General features: G+C 36.0%; 2 pseudogenes; both read right to left on the bottom strand.

The window, feature by feature from the left end:
* Nucleotides 1-1,529: 1,529 nt before the first annotated feature.
* On the bottom strand, nucleotides 1,530-12,681 carry LOC126587067 (abscisic stress-ripening protein 1-like; annotated as a pseudogene).
* On the bottom strand, nucleotides 2,790-5,964 carry LOC126587062 (uncharacterized; annotated as a pseudogene).
* Nucleotides 12,682-15,553: the final 2,872 nt, after the last annotated feature.

Here is a 15,553-nt window from a genome sequence, read left to right as displayed (position 1 = left end):
ATTGGTGCCCCTCATCATGCCTCTCATAGTCAATCGTTGTTGGCTAAAAGGGCGAGATAAACCTAGGGTTCAAACCAACCACTTAGGTAGCGCACACGTGCCCTAAGGAATCACCCTAAGCTCAAGCCAAACTCTACATCAAGAGATGTCTGCTTTCCTGTGAAGGTAATTGTTTCTATAGGCAGAAACTCATAGCTTGTGGTTCATTTTCCTACAATTAAATTTAACTTAGGCATTAAAGGATCTTTGGCTCACACCACATCAATGCGACAAGGTCTCACTTGTCTTACTATCTTGGTTGGAGGGGTACATAAGAGTATTTCTACACTTGTGTAAAATTTGTTCCACACAAATTAGTGTTTTTATTGAGAACCTGTTCATATTCATAGCAGTCTCTCAATTCTGAGTCTTGGAACTTTTGGGAAGAACCATTTATTTCTAACTCTTAGAAATGTCGTTATGGACTTGCCGCAATAACAACCTAGGGCAAAGCTCCAACCTCTTGCTCAGCAGTAGGAAGAAAACCGAGCCCCTAATCCTATTGTGGAAGAGTAGGCTGTCAATCAGGATCTACCTCCTAGGCTCCTACTGTGGAGGATTGGATGGATCTTAAGGAAATTAAATTCCTCGATCGAGGTATTCAGGAACTTAATGTGCCTCAGAAGGAATGATTTAGAAAGAGAACTTCTTAACGTTAACCCTCACATGCAGAGATAAGAGGAGGTCATATGAACTATGATTAACCAGATCCATGTTATGCATGTCTAGTAGGATCGAAACAACGATCTTGCAACACCGCGCACCTTTGTCAAGGGCAGAGGAGAATCGAGAACCATGCAGGAGGCCAAGAAAAAAGTTAAGCTTGAGACTTTCTACTAAAAGTAGAGAAAAATATTAATTAACCGTTATGTGAAGACTTTAATTTACTTTTACCATCGCATTTCTTTTAACATTTGAGATATTTGTGTTTGATTTTTGTGTTCTTAATATGCCAATCGATACTTAGATGTAAAAAGTGGTGTACATGTACATTCACTATCTAATGGGACAAAATTGATATGACATATAAATATTAAGACATATACACATGGGTAGCAAAATCATAGTTATACGCTTGAGTTCGAATTTTTTTCTCAAATTTGGATTAAAGTATAATATTGTATGAATCAAATGTGCTACATAAATATTGTTATGATAGGTATTTTCTAAAGGAAATCTAAATTAAGTATATTTTTTTTCTTCAAAATTGGATTAAAGTATAATATCGTTATGATAGTTGCTTCCTAAAGAAAATCTAACTTAATTATTGATGATGTCAATGACAATTACATAGCACGGCCATGATGGTCCCACGACTCAAAAACCAGTGTAAGATGTCCCCATACACTTCGTCTTATAGGATACAAACTTGCTAAGTCAACTTTTTGTAGTTGGTATTGACAAAATATCGATCCCCAATCTCTACATATAAAATATTATGTTGATGTGGTATAAGAAATCATTCAAAATAAGATGTGGCCACTCAAAAATAAGTATCAAATAAATGATATTATTATGAACAATGACAATAACATACATACATGCGTGGCATGCTAAAAGAAAACCAGATGACACACAAAATAAAACGATACAATATATATAGAGATGTTAAGTAGACTATACCAGAAGTGAAGGCTTCACTTTGGACAAGTCTCCTTAGCATTAAATTTTTTTTTTTTATTGAAAAAGGAAACATAATTATCCAAACTTTTGTAGCGATATTGTTGAGATTAAGCATGAAATGTACATGGATGATGACAATGTTCCACATTGATCTAGAAGAGGTGGTGGTGCTTCTTTCCATGAGACTCTTCCTCTTCTTTCTTCGTCTCTTTCTTGTCATGATGCTCATGGAAGGCAAATCCACCGGCACCAACTGCAGCTGCTGCAGCAATCTCTTCTTCTATCTTGTGCTTGTGGGCATGCTCTGGGTCTTTCTTTGCCTTGTGCTTCTCATGCTGCGCCACATCATATAAAAATGACATAAGTTAACACACATTAGACTTGTTCACATTAGACGTGTTCTTATATATATATATATATATATATATATATATGTTGGTGGTAAATAAAAAACGATTATATATCAAAACCCTACATGAACTATTACGAAAGAATCACTTAACTCATTTCTCCTCCTGCTTACAACTGTACCATTTACCTGTGGACTTTTTGGTTCCGTATCTTACATACCTAGTTCATCAATTCCGTCCATTGATCGTTTTGTTCCACAATATTAACATGGTACCATTGATATCGACGACGTACTGCTAATCACTAGTAAAAAAAACACTTTGCGCGACGTACGTATATTCGTCGCGCAAAGTAAATATCGTTGCGCAAAGGTTTGCGCGACGTACACTTCGTCGCGCACTAATAGTCGCGCCAAGGCCGTGACGCTAGGGTTTGCGCGACGAAAAATAACCTGCGTCGCGCAAAGTACTTTGCGCGACGCACACCCTACGTCGTGCAAAGTACTTTGCGCGACGCACTGTCTGCGTTGTGCAAAGCGACTTCGCGCGACGTACGTTGTACGTCGTGCAAAGTATGATTGCGCGACGCACATTGTACGTCGTGCAAGTACCTTTGCGCAACGCGTGTCCTACGTTGTGCAAAGATACTTTGCGCGACGCACATCCTACGCGTACGTCGCGCAAACCCTTTTTTTTAATTTTTTTAAATTAGTGAAAAATAATTTTTTTTTAATTTTTTTTGATAAATATTGTAATTAAATTATAAAGAATAATTAATTAACCAAGCAAAAGTATTTAATTATAAAATATCTGAAAATGTACATACAAGATGTCCGAACAAAAAAAAAAACTACAAGTGACCTAGGTTTAATATATCAAGCTACTCGGTATCGGCAAGGCAAGGTGGCTCTGAGGTCGAAGGTGGAGCATGATGAGGTACTGGTAGCGAGATTTGGAGGCCGGACGTCTGTATGGCTTGTACAAGTTCTTGCACCCTCCCAACACAGGTATTCAGCTCCTCGGCCTGGGCCCTCAGCTGAACTTTCATATGCGCGCCCTCAGTCCTCAGCTGCATCACTTCCGCCTTCAATGCATCGACCTCTGCTGTGTTCGATCTAGAAGAAGAAGCACCTGTCTCACGAATCCGCGCTTTCCCCATACCCCGAACAACCTTGCCACGACGATGACCATAGTTCTGATTCAGGACATCAGTCATGATCTGAAAACCTGCATCCTCAGGTACTATGACGTCCTCGATCGGGGTCTCCGGGGGAAGCTGCGATGCTGCTTCATGGAGAACAGCAGTGCTCTTTTCCTCCATAGTAACCTGTAATAATAAAGAAAAAACATATAATGTTTAATACCAAAATATAAATAATATTTGAACGATTCATACATATAAGAATAATAACATATACTTACATGAAGCTGCTTAGTGGTCTCATTACCAGGTCGAACGTAAACGTCCTTGAACATGTCGATCTCTGGGAACTTAGAACCCTCCTAAAGAAAAAAACATTAAGGAAATTTTATTAATCAATAATAAAAATTAAATTGTATAAAATTTCAAAGTTAATATACTTTTACCTCACGTCGTGCCTCAAGCCTATACGAAAAGGGCTGCGAACCAGAATGGTGGAGAAGTGTCTTTGACTCCCGAGCTTTCTGGCCAGCAATAGATTTCTTCTGTTAAACACACAATATACATGTTAGTGCGACTATTTGAAATAAATTAATAAAAAATGCTTAAAAAATAACATTTACAATAATAAATTATTATTAAAATATTATATACATACCACAAATTTTGGGTCCGTAAAATGTTTGCAGAGCCACTCCCAATCCTCTGGTCGGTCCTTCAACTCATCTGGAACATGTAGGCGAGCAATCTCCGGATCATCCCATCGCTTAAAATGCTTGTGAAAATTGTTCTTCCATTGTTTGTACCGGGTTGCTAAGGTCTCCTCTAAGTAGACCATGACCTCAGGGGATACATCCTCAAGATCATAAACGCACTACGAATATGAAAAAGAATAAAATAATAGTAACAAATGTAATAATATTAAGATAATATATTTTGGTTTTTAATATTTGTAAACGAAATTAAAAAAATGATAAAAGGCTAAAAATTAATATACTAACCGACAACTTGTGTCGCACCAATATCTTCGTCTCCTCAGGAATTTTTGCCCAAGACTCTCGCTGAAAAGGACAATTATCTCGAATAACAACACCACAGCTACTAGCAACGCCGCTATGCTGCTGTTTGGTAGCCGCTCCACAATGTTGTGGGTCATACACAATCTTGATCTTGGAGTTGTTTTGACGTACGCCCTGTAACTCCTTCAGCATTCGACTAGGCCCCCTGGTGTTTTTTTTAGCTGGCCAAAAATACTTAAATGGTGAAAACCCTAAGCTTAAATTTGTACAAAAAATTCGACACAACCTCCCCTAGTAGTATAACATTTCCCAAAACATTAAAACAGTAAAATAATAGTAATTCACAACCCGCAACACATTTTCACAATCCAGCAAATTTTCATCATCATAAAAATAATAGTTTTAAAATGAAAAAAAAATACAACGTAGTGAGAATTAGAAAAAACTACCCGGTGGCTGGGAGGCCTCACCCTCAACTCTGGATGCCGAGGAAGTCTGATCAGAAGGCTCTGGGTCACGGCAGCGTCGGTGAGGCCGCCGTGCACTGAGCGACTCAACGGACACTGATGACGTCGATGAGACGGGCACTTGGGACGCCGTAGAAGTAGCCTCAACATTGGGTGTAGGCTCCCCAATTAATGGAGCACTCACGGCTGGAGCAGTAGATGCTGATAATGTGGGAGGCGCATTGATCACACTCCGACGACGAGTAATCAACTTCGACATCTATAAGTAGGAATGAAATGAATCTTCTTGTTCCGCATTATAATTGGAGAGTGTTAAGTAGGAAAGGTAAACCCTTTCAATGCAATACTTGAAAAAGAAATAACATGAAAATAAAAAAGAATAATAAAATAAAACTGAAAGAGAGAACAACATTTAGAATTTAGTGCCTGGGGAAAGTAAACAACTATAGTTCTTCAACATCTATGGTTAGATGGAATGCTTTGATTGCACACATTTTACCTGTAGTAGGCCGGCTAGATATATGAAAGACTTATCCTGTAAATAAAATATGATGTTTTAGTAAACCACGCCTAGCGATATTTCGTATCATTGTTCAAATTGAAAGCACAAAGACGGAGTCAAAACATTAAACAAACTACAGCGAACGAAAAGGAAGTTCAACCATACACCAAGGGAAAAAAGGAACTCTTTGCTTATATATATTACCGGTCTTTATCTTAAATTACTTGCAGTGGGAGTCACAATAAACATACATATTATTTATATTTGGTCTTCAAATAAGCATACAAAACCACCTCTATCCGCATGCAAACTTAAAGCCTCGGATTTTCCTAAATTGTTTCACCAACTTTTGCAACACTCGTACTACTCAAGATCATAGGACATATTGTCTGTTTTCAACTACTGTATCCTCTCTCGGTCATATTGTCTGCTTAAGGAAATTTTCTAAGCAATTCACTTACTTCGGCTGACACTGCTACTGCATCAAACCAATGTTCACAATGTAGAGCGTGTAAAAGAGGCCTTAATCGGGTATCAAAATTTGATACAACACCTACTTTAACACCTGCTTTCCTCAGAGCTTCAAACACCTTCTCAGCATCAGGATCACAGAGATGCCAAGCCTATGAGAAAACAAAGAAAAATATTATAACCCACTTCATACCTCTATATTGCTATACCTATACAGAAAATGGTACTTAAAAATCACCCAACCTTGTCAGTCGTATAGTAGTTATAAAGTTCTTCAAAGTACTGAGAATCAGAACAACCAGTGGAAGAACTGACTATATATTGCCAGAAGGGTCTCCCATCATTTACATATCTACAATGAAAAGAGAGAAAATGCTCACTTTAAATATAAAAGAGAAAATCAGAGAATTCACTCCAAACATGGCAGAATAACTGCTGAACTTCTGCATTAATTAATTGAGATTAAGGGGGACACTGAAAAGAAACAGAAAGAAAGGATTCACGTCTACTTGACCAATCCCATTGAAAACACAATGGCTAGACGGGGGAAAATTCTACGCTAGACCTGAGGGGACTGTCAATATATTTCCAACATACAAGGAACCACAAGACCATTAGATTGTTAGATCTTTCCCGGACAATACTCGGTTATGAGAAATAAAGTGAAGTTGATTGGATGAAGCATCAAATCTCTGCCAATAAACTTTAGAACACAGAGGTTATGAATTAGCTTCCCAGCCAACTTCCAAAATGCCAAATAATAGGTATTAAAGTCAAAAATTGATGTAAATTTCGATAAAAGGCCAGTGAATAAAACAAGTAAAAACATAAAACTTACACTTCAAACGACAGCAAATGGATTATCGAAAACCATATGTACCCCAGTATACAAGGGAAAATAGAAACATTGAAAACAGGATGGGAAGAAACCCTTACCTTGATTTTGGGACTTGATTCGCGTCGGCTTCGAGATTCCCGTGGCGGCTTGGGTTCAAGGTCTGGGTTCGACAACCCAAGAGGAAAGACAGGATTTGGGGTCAACGGGGAAAGAAATAGGGAAAGAAAGAGAGGGGGATTTGGGGTGTAAGGGGAAAAAAAAAGGGAGGGTTCAAGATTTGGGAGGGAGGGTTCAAGATCTGGGTCTACGGGGAAAATTAAAAAAAGAGCTTGAAGGTTCAGCTTTTTTTAATAACTCCAATACTGGGAAGGACAAGTTCTTGGGAGGGATGGTTCAATTATTTTGTCAAAAGTTGGAAAATTGAAAAAAAAGCGCCCATATTTCACTGTTGGACCGCCAAATTTATCACAACTAGCGCGACGTAGTTATACAATTTGACGTCGCGCAAAGTGATTTTGCGCGACGTACACATAAAGGGGTCGCGCAAAGTATTTTTTCAAAAAACAAAATTATTATAAAAATTACTGAAAATGTGATTTTCCTTCTTTCAAAACTATTTTTTTTTAAATAAACCCCACAAAAATATATTTTGCTAACAAAAACCCACAATAATTTTTTCTATATATATATCATTCAATTTCATAAGTGTTATAAGTACAAAATAAATAAATTAAAATCTACTTTGTAACTATATATACCATTGAACTTGAAGGGATACGCATTGTACGAAACTAGTTTCAATGATCCAACCGTCAAACTTGTCTGTATATGCTTCGAGATCGCATACACAAAAAATTGCAAAAAAACAAACATTCAGAGATTAAGTAACGGGACAAAATATTTCAACGGATATAAAAGAAAAATCACGATTTAACGGTTAATTTAACTCCGATTTTGATGAATTTTTACAGCCACGCTCTTTAACCTTATATGAATACAATCAACCAATCCGATCGTCAATTTGAAACATTGACACAAGTAGATACCATAAAATCTTATGTTATACTTAATGAAAGTGTAAATAAACTTCAAGTGTTAGTGAATCTAATGTTTTGATGGGATACGCATTGTACGAAACTAGTTTCAACGATCCAACCGTCAAACTTGTTTGTATATGCTTCGAGATCGTATACACCAAAAATCGTAAAAAAAAAACATTCATATATCAAGTAATGGGACAAAACATTTCAACGGATATAAACGAAAAATCACGATTTAACGGTTATTTTAACTCCAATCTTGATGATTTTTTACAGCTACGCTCTTTAACCTTATATGAATACAATCAACCAATCCGATCGTCAATTTGAAATATTGACACAAGTGGATACCATAAAATCTTATGTTATACTTAATGAAAGTGTAAATAAACTTCAAGTGTTAGTGAATCTAATGTTTTGATGGGATACGCATTGTACGAAACTAGTTTCAACGATCCAACCGTCAAACTTGTTTGTATATGCTTCGAGATCGTATACGCCAAAAATCGTAAAAAAAAACATTCAGAGATCAAGTAATGGGACAAAACATTTCAACGGATATAAACGAAAAATCATGATTTAACGGTTATTTTAACTCCGATCTTGATGATTTTTTACAGCTACGCTCTTTAACCTTATATGAATACAATCAACCAATCCGATCGTCAATTTGAAACATTGACACAAGTGGATACCATAAAATCTTATGTTTTACTTGATGAAAGTGTAAATAAACTTCAAGTGTTAGTGAATCTAATGTTTTGATGGGATACGCATTGTACGAAACTAGTTTCAACGATCCAACCGTCAAACTTGTTTGTATATGCTTCGAGATCGTATACACCAAAAATCGTAAAAAAAAACATTCAGAGATCAAGTAATGGGACAAAACATTTCAACGGATATAAACGAAAAATCACGATTTAACGGTTATTTTAACTCCGATCTTGATGATTTTTTACAGCTACGCTCTTTAACCTTATATGAATACAATCAACCAATCCGATCGTCAATTTGAAACATTGACACAAGTGGATACCATAAAATCTTATGTTATACTTAATGAAGGTGTAAATAAACTTCAAGTGTTAGTGAATCTAATGTTTTGATGGGATACGCATTGTACGAAACTAGTTTCAACGATCCAACCGTCAAACTTGTTTGTATATGCTTCGTATAATCTATCTGATTCGTATAATGCAAATGTTACTTTGATCTTCTATGCGATTGAGTGTTATTGTAAAAAATGTATAACAGTTTAAAGGTTACTTTAAGTATGTTTGTGCAAAACCTGCATATCTTTCCAGTTACAGATTATATTAAAAACCTGAAGCTACGTTGCAGCGTTTAGTAATCAAGTTTTTATAAGGAAAATAGCCGCATTCAGCGAATATAGTGATGCAGATACATAATGCCGAAATAATATGAAGTGAGAAATGATTACTGAGAATATACAGACTGAAATTTATTGATTTGGAATAAATAATGGATAATGCTGAAGATTGAAAAGAACTAATGGAACAAGTTCTGCTAACTCCACAAATGAAATCGTATGACGAAAGATGGCATACAAGTAACAGCAGCGCCACCTACAAAGTTACAATTTATCTTCCATGTTGAACTACAGGCTCGATCCGTCAGAGAAAATATTGCTGGTAGGAAGTGCTTTTGCCAGAATGCCATCGTCTTTCCATCTTCCAGATTGACCTAAGTAGTTTTTCTCTCTTTTCTTCTACCATCTCCCGTGTTACTTCAAACGCTCGGGCTTTTGTCATGCAAAACTTGGCTGAATGGTGCATAATTGATGATGTGCGGTCTAAAAAATATCACAAACCAGAAACATGGATAGGCATATTAGAAATAATATAATTTAGGATCCAATCAATCAAGTTACTAAACTACATGTAAATCAACACAAATGGCATATTTGATAAACACTAAGATTTACTGCAATAGATAACCGCTTGAGCGGCAGAGACTATCGCTTGAGCGGCAGAACTCAGTCATACTACAGCTTGAGCGGCAGAGACCACCGCTTGAGCGGCAGAACCCGGTCATACTTCAACTTGAGCGGCAGAGACTATCGCTTGAGCGGCAGAACTCAGTCATACTACAGCTTGAGCGGTAGAACCCAGTCATACTACAGCTTGAGCGGCAGAGACTATCGCTTGAGCGGCAGAACCCAGTCATACTACAGCTTGAGCGGCAGAGACCACCGCTTGAGCGGCAGAACCCAGTTATACCAAATCTATGCATGGACTGATATACATGAATAAGCATGCAAACGAACTTGAAACCATGATCTGTATTAGGATGTATCTTCCCTTCTCTTGTACAACTACAATGGATGTATTAGGTTTCAAATGGGGCAACCTTACTTAACTGTGAATCATCCATATTTATACCGAGAAGAGGGACCAATCCCATTCTATTTATGATAACTGCCTTATCCCATTAATAATGCAGTTATCTTCAGTTATTATTAAGCCAACTGTTCTTCATTAATTCAAACATGGCTTAATCACATTTTCCTCCCCAGTATGTTATACTTCATTCGAATATAAAACCTTAAGAAGTCTAACCATATACAGCTCATTTACCAAGTTCAGCTGCAATCGGCAGTTTGATGAACTCACATATATGAATTCATGAAGGATGAAATCACATGAATTCTTACAAAGCAAGCATCAGTTGCAGAACTATGAAACTCATACATAAAAGATTAAAAAGGTAGAAGAGACGAGACTTTAGGGGAAAGAGGCTTTGTTGTGAAGTTTCATACACACATGCGATTCTTTACTACAATTTTCTTTTATCAGAAACAAGATGAAGGAAAGGAAAACCCAATTTACTGTAAAAACTAAAATGTAAGAGTGTGCTAATTAACAAGCATTCATGGGTCCCTGTGATGAACATTACCACAATTTTCTTTTATCATTGTAGTGTAAAGCTGTAACAAATAACAAGCATTCATGGGTCCCTGTGATGAACATTACCAGAGCAGTGTAAGAGTGTGCTAATTAACATGGGCAATAAAAGTCGAAAATGAAAACCCAATTTACTGTAAAAACTAAAATGTATATTACCGTGGTAAAATCTGGTTATTATAAACAAGTTGGTCTACATAAAAGAATATCCTTAACCGGACTGTCTAATAAAATGAAGGAAACATGGATACCAATGATCTCAGTAGAACCAAAAGAAAAATGAAAAATATACCCTAATGTTATAGCATTCTTTTCTCTGCATATCTTATCGTTGCATATGTCCACTACCATTGTCTTCTGAAAACAAAAAAACTAATAGGGAAGACATCTTGTCTCTGTTGTAACTACGACGACCCCAAGACTTACAAATTTCCTAGTGACTGAAGGCAAGTCAACAACTTTGAAGCAGATTGCATATAGATGCATATCCTAATAAATTGTTCAATAAACCACTAAACACAATCCAAATAACAAGCATTCTCTCATTAAAATTCAACTGATTCTATACCGTTATACAATAAACATTCAAAACAAATGATTGAAACCTTCATATATATAAGCCATCAAAAGTATTCAATTCAAGTTTATGAAAAAAAAACAAAACTTCAATTCTCAACAGCTAAATTAGATTTGCTTACTCCAAATCAAAGACCATCAAATAGCAAAGGATAGATTGCATGATGAAAAGAGATGAAATATTTATATGTTGAATTTATGAGCAAGGGACAGATTGGAGAAGGTTTTGAAGAGAAATGGGGGATGGAGGTAGCTGCTGCAACTGAGTTTGCAGTTTCTGCCTCCCAAACTGAATAAGTGAAGTACAAAAAGTCGTTGACTTTGCGCGACGCACGTGCATGTACGTCGCGCAAAGATGTTTTACGCGACGCAAGTGAACGTACGTCGCGCAAAGATGTTTCACTTGCGTCGCGTAAAACGTCTTTGCGCGACGTACATGCACGTGCGTCGCACAAAGTTGTAAAAAAGGGGGAAACTTTCTTTATTTGGCGCCAAGATCTTGCGCGACGCACCAAACGTCGCGCAAAGGTAGTTTGCGCGACAGACAAAGTTATGCGTCGCGCAAAACATCTTTACGCAACGTTATCGTTCGTCGCGCAAAGTACCGTCGCGCAAACGTCCTTTGCGCGACGTTTGGTGTTTAGGGTCGCGCAAACATACTTTGCGCAACAAAATTTGTTGGTCGCGCAAGATTCCGTCGCGCAAACATGTTTTTCTACTAGTGAATATATCTAGCATTTCGCTATCATTAGCTAACGTCTCGCAATGGACAGAGTTGACAGAAAATGAAGGTTCGGGAGGAGGACGGCGATCATTCAGTTGCAAACATATGGTAAAGTGATAATGAATGAAGTATATATCAAATAATCAAATCATGAATAATTTTAAGAAATATATATAGGTGGGTGGTTAAAAGGGCAGTGTTATTCATACACCTCTAATTATTGTCCAAATCTTCTTAGTTTATTCAATTTGACCGCTGGAAATTGAAGGGTGTGTGAGAAGTATAAATGAGTGTGTAGATAGCACTACACTATTAAAACTCAATACATACCAAGGCATAAGCGCCGGCAGCAACAACACCGGCCTCGTCGTAGTGCTCGAGATGCCTGTGGTGCTTCTCCTCTTCTTGTAATCAATTTCAGGTTCAAGAGTGGTGGTGGCGCCATATGCCACAGGGGTATCGCTATAGCCAGACTGAGGGTAGTCTGAGGGTTTGTCTTCATCCTTGTGGTGGTTGAAGAGACCGTGGTGGTGCTTCTCTTCAGACATAATAGGTTTTTGGGAATTATACGGAAAACAGAATGGTTATGAAGAGGAGAAGTTGTAATGTGGGTTGTGATGGTGTGAGGGAATTGGTCGCATGGTGGAGGGTATTTATAAATGTGATGCTCAATATTTACGGGCTCAAATGTAAAGTACTAAGTAGGGCAAAATTAATGGGGTTCAATACTTAGTGAGATAAACTTATTAATTGACATGATAAAAATGTATTCTTCCTATTTACTCAAAGTTGGACACTCATGCTCTTGCCGCCACATGCATCGCTAGCCATGGTTGCTTTGGTGGACGGCTTAGGTTGCTCTCTCATAATAAAGTAATAGATATGAGAAATTAGATCAAGTAGTATGGTGTTATTTGAGGAAATTCTCAACTGAGACTCACTCATATATAGGTGCTATTCAAGGAAATACTCAAAAGAGTGTGGTTCATTCAAACTTCACAATTTTTTTAATAGGCCTTTGGACAGAACGCAGAAGTTCAACTTTTCACATGTATGGTGGTGTACATTCGTGATACTGTGGATTGATCCATAAAAGAGGAAAAATCATTAGAAAAAATAAGTTTTTTCTTTCACGGTACATACCACTAAATGATCTGAAAAATAAATGATTAGATCTACATAAAATTCATATCATTGAGTAGTACGTACCATTGTAGTAAAACCCTAAAAGAAGAATTGACCGTGTCATAAATTTGTTTATATCATGGTTACTTTTGTTGTTATACCTTGTATTATATATGTTTTAATCTAAACAAAAATCAATTTGATTGAATGTCATAATGCTAGTTTATTGTTAAGATTAAGCACAAAATTGACATACACAGACAACGTGTACACTTGGCTGATAACGAGGTCAAGATCCATGTTGTGAAGAAATGTATCATCGATCTAAGTCAAAAAGATGTTAAAAGTTTTAATTATTGTGAAAAAGGTATATTCACAAGCATCTTGTTAACTTTTATTTTTATTTTTTTTAAGTTAATACTATTAAAGTATTAAGAGAGAGATTTCAAAATTATTATATTAATTTAAAAAATGAGAAAGTTTCGAAATCGGAACTCATGAGTAAAACCCAACATTGTATTACGATAACATGGAAATGTTCGACAAAATCATTGTTCGTGTTCATTGAAAATTGAGGTGGGTGAGGGTTTTGGTTGAGATGGAAAGAACTTCTTCATCTACCCAACCAAGTAATAACGTCAAAGAGTTATGTTATCTTTCGTCCGTTTGGATAAAACTTCCATTCTTTTTATTGAGAGAACGCACAAAGTTCACTTTTTGCGAATAACGTATGTTTTGTAGGGATAATCTGTTAATAAAGATTAAAAAACTGAACGGTTACAATTATAAAAGTTATACAGTGAAGATACATTATTCTCAAAGAATAGAATATGTGCATGGCTCCAGTGTGGAGGTGCGCAAGTATTAATCTTGTTTTTCTTTTTACATATTTAGTACTTAGTTGATCAATGTTTTACTTATAAGACTGCTAGTTTCATGACACGGATTGTTGGAATAGAAGTGTTAAATTGCTATGTATAATGACCAAAAGTTAAATATATGATTATATGACAAAATTGAACAGAATTGGAAAAATCTCAAATTGAATCGAGTCAAGCATTCGACCTTTTGACCTTAAAACGAATTCTGCCCCACTGGTACTTATGAAGGAAGCACTTCTGCAATTAGAATGGTTATCCACGGGTTCATAGTTTTGGGGTTGTGAATTTGCACTGGTTCTGGATTTTCCTTTGCATAATTATCTATAACAATTGAAACCGTGTGTTGCAATTAGAAAGGTTATAGCCTCTCTCATATGGCAATTGATATAGTACTTAGAACCCTAGAAAGCAATCCGTATGATTCCTTTGTAATCCAGGTTGGGACCACATCTATATACACTTTCTACTATAATAACCTTACAGGTCTTCAAAGTGAAGGGATCCCTCATATATTTGAAAAAAAAATGGAATTAGTTGTGAGACTCACTCCGCATCGAATTCTAACGATCCGAACCATCTGTTTTGTACTATAATAACCTTACAGGTCTTCAAAGTGAAGGGATCCCTCATATATTTGAAAAAAAATTGGAATTAGTTGTGAGACTCACTCCGCATCGAATTCTAATGATCCGAACCATCTGTTTTGTAAGTTTCGATTCATATAACATCCTTGCAGAAATTCAATCAATCCGAAATCATTTACCTATTTAATTGTATTTCACTAGTTTCTTAGAACATAATGTTTGTCAATTTATTTGAACTCAATTAGATGCCTCAAATATTTCTGATTTGGCTAATATTTTGCAAGAATGATCTATAAGGTGCAATTTGAAAAATAAATGGTGCAAATCGTTAAATTTAATATGATGTGAGCCTCACAACTATTATTATTATTTTTTTATAATGAGAATCCCTTCCAATATCCTTATAGATCAACTCCATAGAAGACCAAATGGGGCCATATTATTACCCAATGAAGTTATGGACTATTATTAACTAATTTCCATTCAATATTAAACTAATATCAAATTTCCAACATGGATTGACAAATTTAATATTAATTAAACTGATGTCAAATTTCACATATAGACAACAAATAAAAACTTGGATCACATACTGGAGGTAGAAGAGATTAGAAATGCTATCACTTTATGTATGGTGTATTTCTAATTTCTCTTATCTAATAGTTTGTAATTTACTTTTAACTTACTATGAGACTTGAAAATCCCTCTCAATCAAACATTCGAAAATTTTGGTGATAGACTTACAGAGTAATTTTCATATCCCACTTTACCGAGATTAAATTTGGAAAATTTTCCAAAATAAAATAAATATTAATGGATAAAAAATTATTCATGTTACACAAATTAATTTGCAGAGTAAATTGTAATAATGGTCCCTGAACTTTAATCAAATTGGAGCAATGATCCCTCAATTAAAAATCTATTACCATTGGTCCCTCAACTTATCAAAATGTGTAGTTATAGTCATCAATTTCTTCAAAATTTTGTCAAAATAAGTTATATTGGAATAACCATTTATATAATTAGGATCCCTCAACTCATCAAAGTGTGTAATTATGGTCATTTTCGTCAACTACGTCAAAAATTTTGTCAAAACGAGTTATGTTAGAAAGGCCATTGCTACAATTGGGTTAAAGTTAAAAGACCATTTCTCCAGTTGAATTAAAGTTGAGAGACCAAAGATAATGGATTTTTAGTTGAAGGACCATAGTTGCACGTTTTGATGAGTTGAATGACCAATAGTAAT

The sequence above is a fragment of the Malus sylvestris genome, chromosome 10, assembly GCF_916048215.2.
Source record: "Malus sylvestris chromosome 10, drMalSylv7.2, whole genome shotgun sequence".
Classification (NCBI taxonomy): domain Eukaryota; kingdom Viridiplantae; phylum Streptophyta; class Magnoliopsida; order Rosales; family Rosaceae; genus Malus; species Malus sylvestris.
Note: the sequence above shows the minus strand (reverse complement) of the source record. Positions and strands in the feature narration are given on the sequence as shown.